Source organism: Eutrema salsugineum, unplaced genomic scaffold (assembly GCF_000478725.1).
Source record: "Eutrema salsugineum unplaced genomic scaffold, Eutsalg1_0 scaffold_15, whole genome shotgun sequence".
Lineage (NCBI taxonomy): Eukaryota > Viridiplantae > Streptophyta > Magnoliopsida > Brassicales > Brassicaceae > Eutrema > Eutrema salsugineum.
In genome coordinates this window covers 2,180,654-2,190,364 of record NW_006256867.1, presented here as the reverse complement: position 1 = coordinate 2,190,364, position 9,711 = coordinate 2,180,654, and positions in this window count along the sequence as shown.

The window sequence follows — 9,711 nt, the reverse complement described above, 5'->3', positions numbered from 1 at the left end:
GTTTTCAAATTTTTTAAAACAGAGGTTAGTTTCCAAAATATAAAAAAATTTCAGAATATTAAACTAAATCTCCCAAAATAATATGTATATCTATATATGTATGCATATATCAGCTTATATTAAAATACTAATAAGACCGAGTTGAATGGGAGTGGTTTTGTTACGGTTGTGTTAGCTATAAATATGTATCTCTTATAGACTGACAAAGTGACAATATGTCATTTCTGTGATATTTATTACTGGTAATATATGGTCTTTTATAGTTTTTTTTTTCATATCGAATTTTTATATAATTACCCTCTAAAAAATAATTGTACTTTGGAGTTTGGTAAAAAAAAAAAAAATTTGTAAGAATATTAACTGGTTTCGTATCTTTCAGAGTTTCAACGTTTAAGTAAGTAATTTTATGCAACGAAGGGTAATATAATGTTTCCACTCCTCCTAATGGGAGACAGAGCAGTGTTCTTGCGTTGCATAAACCTGTTCTGATTTGGGAATCAATGATGAAATTCTCTCTTGTTTGAGCGGAACACTACGTGCCAAAATTGTCTTGCAAATTGGCAGTGAAATAAAAAGTGAGTGGTTGTCTCTTGTTTTCCACACCAGATACATTTTTGAATTTGTAACTATTATGCGATTGAGTAAATAATTCTCCACAAATAGACTCCCTACAATATGTACAAGCGTCTTCAGCACTTGGTCAAATGCACCAAGAGGCTTTTGGTTTGCTCTTTGTAGAAAGCTCACTTAGACCATCACTATCCCTAAAATCCCAAATGAGTTTCTTAATATTTTTTTATTATTAATTATGGATTAAGAATCTATCTTAAAAACCTCATTGTTTTTAATAGTGCATTGGTAAAACTTCTATAGAGGTTTCTTAGCATTTCTTTTCTAAATAAAGATATTTTGTCTATACAACAAGGGCAAACTATTCATTTTAGCCAAGGAAGACACGAAGAGAGAACAAAACTGCAACAGCTATATAGTTCACACAAATATACAATTGGCTATCCTTCAAAAGGGAGAAAGAAAAGAGTGTGAGACTACACTAAGTGAGTTAATATACAAAGTGGTTTAAAACTGCTATCTCTCTGCTTCAAGTATGATATGAAATCTTGGAGCTGCCTCACAAAAAAAAAGAAGAAGAAAGTGAGTTTGATATATACACTACACAGGAGGACACAATGGTGCTATGCAGATTTCAATGATTCAGGGTTTGAGAAGTTGATCACATACCCCTTTACGATCATTGAAAGTTGCAGGAATTAAATTACAAACCCCCCTCTGCAAAACAAAGCTCTCAGTCAATAATTTGTATGTGGAATAAAACCAAGTGAGTGGAATAGAACCACGAGAGTGGAATTAGAAACATTAAGATCACTTCTACGAAGATCAATTTCAAGTATGAAACCATATATCAAACTTTTTACAATTGTCTATTACGAAGATCAATTCATATTATCAACCACTAAATCATTCAGAAAACATCAACAAATCCTCCATCCATAAACAAGTTCAAGATAGATATAGAACATAAATCCAAATTGAAAACGATGAGAACCTAAATCCTCCATACCTAAACTAATTCAGATGCTCCGATTAAGCAAATCAAAGGAAGAAATCGAACCAAACTCCAAAAAAAAAAAGAAATAACAGAGACTTATCTTATCGGTGAAATCGATGGACCACGCGTCGATTTCACCAAGAAAGAACTAACGATGCTTCGCCATATCGGACCGGAGGTGAAGACCATGGCGACTGATTTCTGGTCGGAGATATCAAAGATTCTTTTTGACGAGAGAAAATTTCTTCGGGCAAAAAAAATTGCAGAACACAACATGGTCGATGAAAAGTCGACCCAGGAAGAAAGAAATCGCTGATGTTTTTAGACTAATCAGCTTGTGATAGCTGTCTAGGAAGAACCGATTCTTCAGGCCCCAAATAAGAAATGATTTTTCTAATTTTGGGCTATAAATCATTTTTTTAAAATCAAAAAGGTTTAAAAAATCTAATGAAGATACCCCGATAATGATGCTCTTACTATACCATAAAGAAATTATCGAATCCCATATATGGTTTATTAATATTATCCACCAAACATAAATGTGCTTTAGTCAGTCGTAATTTCATATAGTTCCATACTTTTTTTTATACATATATTAGAGAAAGTTATGTAATTTTCATGAATATACACTTCTATTTTTCATATTAGGAAAATATTTTATATGTGGTACATAATGTCCACATGAAATTTGAATTTCACTTAATTATATTGTATATGCCATATGCGGCATATATCCAAAACGTAAATCATCATTTCTAATCTAAAACTAAAACAGTGTTTTTAATATTTGGTAACCATGTATTAACCTAAAAAAAAAATTTGGTAGCTAACTGCATAATCATCATGTAACGTATTACTTTTTCATGAACTATTCTCAAATGGAAAATTTGTCAGAACTAACAATTGTTGGCGCACAATTTAGTCTGAATTTGTGAAATTCAACTATTTTTCAATATTTTAGTTTTTATTAGAAACTTTTGTAAAAGTAAATAGTTGGAACTTCATAAATACAAAATTTATGTCATTATGTTGTTTTATTTTCTTAGAAAATTTGTTTCCCCATAACTTTCTAGTGTGCAAAAAAAAAAACAATACATGATCTATATCAAGATATATACATATAAATAAATGCTCTATAAATTTTAGTGAAAAAAATTGCTCATTAAATTTTCATCTTTCTTTTATTGCAATACTTTAAATATCTTTTTTTACTTTTACATATATACTTTTATCATTTTTTATTTTTTATAATTTTATTTTTCAACAACATACACTATAATGTAGCAAAGCTTCGATCTCACTTTCCTTGTGTTGCAAATCATTGGTTTTCTTCTATTTTTCCTTAATTAACTTAATGACAGATCGTGCCAACTATCTATTTGGGATTTTAGATTATTTAAGCTTTCATCCTAAATATAAATATGCAACTTTAGCATTCTTTGTTACTTGGTACTTTTATTAGTAAGAATTAAAGAGCGTTCTCTCTTTTCATAATCGACAATTACCTCTGTCTCTTAAGTCTCTAATCTCGTTCTAAGTTCTTCGACTTCAAGAGTCGACCCCTTGGATTTCACTTACTATTCGCTGCATTAGTTTGTATCAGAGACAAAGCGGTCCGAATCATGCCTCCGAAGAAGAGTTTACAGCAGGTGATGAGGAACATAACGACTTGTTACGAGGAGCCCTCGCGGAGTTTCAGACTGATTTGCGCAACTCGTTGCAAGTAGTCATGGAAACAGCTATCTGTACAGCTCTTCAAGCGCAGAACAATGCACCTCCAAGAATACCTCGCCGTGTCGAACCGTTCTTCGAAGAGTTTGATGCAGAGGACGACGTTGTTGCTGATGATAACCCGTTTGCCGGACTTCCTCAGCAACATCGCCGACAGACCCAACAGGCGGTGATAGCGGCTCTCCGTTATGAAAATCGATCATGGGAATCTGGTTTTAAGTTGGACCTCCCCGATTTTCATGGTAGCCTAAAGCCAGAAGAATTACTGGATTGTATCAGCACGGTGGAGGAACTTCTAATCTTCAAGCAAGTTCCTGAGGAGATGGGCGTTCCATTAGTTGCAACACGCTTCAAAGGACAAGCTTCTACGTGGTGGCAACAGGTAAAAGAACAGCGCAAACGAGCAGGCATTGAGCGAATTGCTTCTTGGGAAACACTCAAGCAACGTTTACGCAAGTCGTTCTTACCTTACAACTACTCGGGAACGATGTATACACGTTTGCAAAACTTGAAGCAAGGAAGCACGACTGTTGACGAGTATGCAGCAGATTTGTTTTCTCTTCTCTCTCGCAATAGCCTTAACAAGACTCAAGATCAGCTGGTCTCTCGTTTTATCGGAGGGCGGCGACTACAACTGCAGAATCAGATTTTACAGTTTGACCCTAATTATGTCTCAGAAGCTCATCAACGAGCTGTTCTCATCGAGCAGAGTTAACGCGGAGCCTCGACCTGGTCTTCAATGGGTTCTCGGGCATGTTTAGGTAGAGTCCCACATGATTTGACTGGCCCAACTGCTCCAGATTCCACCAGTCGACCGGTACAAGCCGTACACAACAATGTTCCTGCAGCACCTAGGATGAATCGTCCACTTACCTTTAAATGCTTTAATTGCGGTGAAACAGGACATCGTCAGACTTTGTGTCTGAAACGTATTTTGTTTACAGCAGAGGATGTGGTATACAACGACAAACCGTCCAAAGACGTTGGTAATTTGTTGGAGGAACAACTTGCGGGTGATTCAGGGCCTTTATTGGTGTTTCGATGAAATTTTCTGAGCCCACAAGTACTCACAGAATCTTGGCTGTGAACTAATATTTTTCGCTCTTCTTGAACTATACGAGGGGAAGTCTGTCGTTTTATCATTGATTCCGGCAGCTGCACCAATGATATCTCGATGGAGGCAGTGTCTAAACTCGCCCTATTTACAGAGCCTCATCTGTCGCCGTATAAGTTGGTTTGGTTGAACACTGCGACTGAGATTCACATTACCAAGATGTGTAAAGTTCTGCTTTCGGTGGGATCAATTTATAAGGATCTGATATATTGTGATGTAATTCTCATGGATGCTTGTCACATGCTTTTAGGAAGACCGTGGCAGTATGATCGTCGGACCACTCACAATGGATTTTCCAACATATTCGTTCACATTCAAAAATCATATCACATTTCTTCCGACTCAAGACACGACATCTCCTATGGCTCTGATTAAAGAAATGCCAACATAGTCTACTGAGTCTCTCTCCAGCCGGCCGCTTTTTTTATTATCTAAGTCTCAATTCGCGGAGGAGCTTTCTTCGGCTGGGGTTTTTTTTTGCTCTTGTGGCGTCATCACCACTATCTTCTTTTAAAAGCGACGTACTGGTGTAGTTTGAATCGTTGTTACAAGAATTTATTGATGTTTTTCCTGATGATCTTCCAGCAGGCCTACCACCACTTTGGGACATTCAACACTGCATCGATCTAGCTCCAGATTCATCATTACCTAATAGACCACATATTCGGATGAGCCCTTTAAAGCATGATGAGTTGAGACGTCAGGTTGAGGAACTGCTCACCAAAGGGTATGTCCGTGAGAGCCTCAGCCCATGTGCAGTTCCAGCTCAGTTAATCTGTAAAAGGATGGTTCTTGGCGCATGTGTGTGGATATTTGAGCGATTAACAAGATTACCGTGTGTTATCGCTTTCCTATACCGCGTCTCGACGATCTTTTGGATCAAATAGGCTCAGCATCTATTTTTACCAAGCTGGATTTCAAGAGTGGTTACCATTGATGGTCGTGTCAACTGCGTGAGAGAACAAGTTTTACCCTTAACAAAACAAATGAAAGCCGCAAGTGCACATCTGATCAGTTGCAGTATTTAGGGATCGAATCCACAGAGATTTGTGTGCCTGGTATTTTTCTACGGTTTTTTAACTTTATGTCTAGACTAAATTAGTTTTAAAGGTTGGTTGTTTTTCTTGCGAATTAAACTAAAACAAAAGAAAGCAAATAAATCTATCCTAAAAAGCAGGTAAGAAAATCAAATGAAATGCAATTAGAATAAGCAAATATCGAATGAAAGACTAATAAGGCAAGTAAAATATCGCATGAAAGGTAAATAAAGCAAGTAAATAATGAACTAAGGAAATTGAAATGCAGGTCTAAGAAAGCAAGTAAAAATCGATGGAATTGTAAACTATGGCTAAAAACGCTGAGCTTTCGGGAACTCTAAGGGATCATAATCAGTTTTAACACTAAGGTAGATAGATTGGGATTGACAGATAACGATATATGGGTTCTAGAGCTAGAGTACGGCGGTATGACTAGGGCTGGGCATAAATACTTGTTACTCGTCCCGTACTCGCTACTTGTCCCGTACTCGTCTTGATAAAACAAGTACTTGTTATTGTCAAGTCGAGTAACAAGTCAACAAATTTCATTACTTGCAAGTACGGGTCAAGTATCAAGTATCGTTTTTATTTTTAATACTTATCTTGTTACTTGTCTCATTACTTATACTTGTTACTTGTCTCATTACTTATACTTGTTACTTGTCTCATTACTTATACTTGTTACTTGTCTCTTTTAATAACAAAATCTATAACAAATATTAAAGCCCAAAGATTAAGCCCAAAAAAACTATCCAAATTTCATATAAGCCCTAGTTATAATTGTCCATACTATTTATTTCTAACTTTTAAGAGATCTAGGGCTTCTCACCATATCTCTTCACTCTCAGTTTTAAAATAGAAAGAAAGCACTAAGCAGAAAGCGGCTGATTTTTTCTCCATCGATCTAATCAGGTTTGTTTTCATAGTATCTGAATGAATGTCTTTGTTTTTTTTTATTAGGGTTCAATCTTTATGTCTTCCATCTTTGTTTAAACATTTTGAGTTGTGAACTTTTCTGTATAGATGGAATCTGAGCAACATAGTATTAGTGGAGGTAAAAAAAACTGATGCAGAGGAAATGGAGAGCGGACATGGTGGTGAATCAGCTCCAACTATGGAATCTGTTGAATCTAAGGTAGTCCCTAGACAAAGATCTCCTGCTTGGGTTAACTTTAAGAAATTAGAGAATGGAGACAAAGCTAAGTGTAATCATTGTGGCCAAGTAGTTACCATTAGATCACCATCTGGTGTCAATACTAGTGTTATGCTGAAACACATGGTTAGATGTAAGAAGCTACATCCAGAACTTGAGGTTGAGACTGTCGCTGGTAAAAGACTTAAGCAAGCAACCCTGCACCATCGATCTAAAAAAGAGAATGATGAAGCTGTTCCATCATACTTAGAATATAACAAAGAAGATTGCAGAAAAGGTTTGGTCAGAATGATTATAAAGGATGAGTTGCCTTTTAGGATTGTGGAAAGGGAAGGTTTTCGAGAATTCATATACGTTCTCCAACCTCGGTTTGAAATCCCTTCCCGTAGAACTGTTACTAGAGAATGTATGAGTTTGTTTCTTGAAGAAAAGAAAAAGATGAAGCTGTTCTTTCAGAAACACAAAGGGAGTGTTTCTCTAACGACAGATACTTGGACGTCGGTTCAGAACATCAACTATATGTGTTTGACTGCACATTTTATTGATGAGAACTGGAATTTGCAAAAAAAAAATCATAAATTTTTGCCAAATTCTGAGTCACAAAGGTGAGCTGATAGGGAAAATGGTTGAAAGATGTTTGTTGTCTTGGGGAATCAGCAAGGTTTTCACAATCACCGTAGACAACGCAAGTGCAAACGATGTAGCACTGAGATTCTTAAAAAGAAGAGTTAAGTCATGGGGTAATAGTCTACTTGATGGTGAATATCTTCACATGAGATGTGGTGCACATATCATAAATCTGGTTGTCAAAGATGGGTTGGAAGAAAATAAAACCTCCATTAGTCGAATACGTTCTGCTGTTCTGTACGTAAGATCCTCTCCGGCAAGATTAGACAAATTCAAAGAGTGTCTTCTTCACCTAAAGCTTTCATCTACTGCTGGTGTATCTCTTGATGTTGAGACCAGATGGAACTCTACATATCTGATGTTGGAGTCAGCTTTGAAATTGAAGAGAGGTTTTGATATGCTTGAGTTAGAGGATGAGAAATACATGGTAGAACTTGGGAAGTTGGGCGGTGTGCCTACTGAGTCAGATTGGGACTATGCAAAAGCATACTTACCTATTCTCAAGTTCTTTTATGATGCAACTCTGAAAGTTTCAGCAACTCGTTACGTTACCGGGAATTCATATCTGAAGGAGATTTTTGGAGTTGGTATAATGATACGAAAGATGGGATTGAACAAAACTGATCCTAATCAGAAAGCAATGGCTATTAAGATGAAGGCTAAGTTTGATAAATATTGGGGAGATATGGAGAACATGAATTTGATGATTTTTGCTGCGTGTGTTTTTGATCCACGATATAAACTGAAGTATGTGAGTTGGTTGATACGTGAGAGCTACGGTGTTGGTGGTAATAGCATAGCTGAAGCTTTGATTGTGAAAGTAACACTGGTTATAGAGAAGATGTTTCAGTACTATGAAGAGAAAGTCTCTAGTTCTTCAACGCAAGCTAGCAGAGGTGAAGGAGTAAATATTTCTTCAGAAGTAGCAGAAGAGGCTGCAGAAAGTTATGACCTTGATTCTATGATTGATATACATGAAGAAAGTGAAGAAAATTGTGCTTATCAGTCAGAATTGGAGAGCTATTTGGCTGATAGATGTGCTCCTAGATCAGATCCAAAGTTTGATGTATTATTTTGGTGGAAAAAGACGGGATCGAGATATAAGACTCTCTCTGTAATGGCGAAAGATCTACTTGCTATGCCGGTTTCATCCGTTGCTTCTGAGTCAGCTTTTAGCACAGGTGGTCGTGTCATTGATCCTTTTCGTAGTTCTCTCACTCCAAGAATGGTTGAAGCTCTAATATGCACTCAAGATTGGATTCGCAATGATTATGAACAAAGTAGTTTGGAAGACCAAATTGAAGAGCTTGAAGTTCTAGAAAATGGTATACACTTACTTTTTCTTATTTATGAATCTTTTCTTTTATTTGTGAACTTACAAGTTTTATGTTGTTTTACAAGAATTTACGACTTCAACTGCTTATGGAAACTTGGCACAAGGAGTTAGTTTAACTTTGGAGGAAGAATGAATGGTAAGAAACTAAGAATACTTCACGTTTCATATCTTGCAAGTTATCTTAATTATTCATATCTATATCTCTATTTTTGTTTTCTTTCTATCTGAATCTTTTTTACTTATCCACCCAATTTGTTTTTTGAATATATTGGGTAGAAGATTGTTCTGGAAGGGAGAGAACGCAAGAGCTGCATAAGACTCGTCAATACTCACGATCTCGCCGCAGGTAGGTTTCCACTCATACGGAAAAATCGCCTGTTTCATTCTAGGGCTGATACTTAATGAAAACTTTCGCAACACTAACTATCTAGATCAGATATTAGGTGATCAATCAAGCATACATGCAATAAGAACAAGAATAAACAGAGAACAGGTCGAAATCCCAGATCTATAAACCTAGATGTCTTAATCGATTATGAGAGCCCCTTTCGGGAACCCTAAGCCCAACTCGGGATCTACTCAGACATGGCTGAGTTCGACATCATCATTGTTTTTAATAAAAGTAATGAAAAACAGTAAAGAAAAGAGATAAAGAAAGCTTCTCTATTGAAGAACTCGGACTTGAACAATCTTCTACAAAAATCTCATAAAAATGGCTAAAGGAAAAGGGTTTCTGTAAAGTATGAAGGGTTTTTCTAAAAAACGACCTAAATGACATGTATTTATAGTCTCCAATACTCCATGGTCTCTAGGGTTCCGGAATTGAGGCTGAGAATGACTTTGGGCTTCAGATAAGTGGGCTTTAACTCGGAGATTGATTGCCGCGGTCGGGAGTGTTGTGACCGCGGCAATTGGCTTGTTGGCCGCGGTCGGGAAGCTTCTGACCGCGGCAAATAGCTTGTTGGCCGTGGTCGCGTGAGTTGCTGACCGACTTCGAGTGGCTCCGGGGCTAATGGAATATCTTGAGATCCAACCGTTGGAATATCTCCAAACCAAGTGCATTTGAAAGCTGGTTGATTCTTCTATAAGTTGTCTAATTTTGAGGGTGATCAGACGGTGAGAAGGTCTTTGTCTCTCCATGAGAGT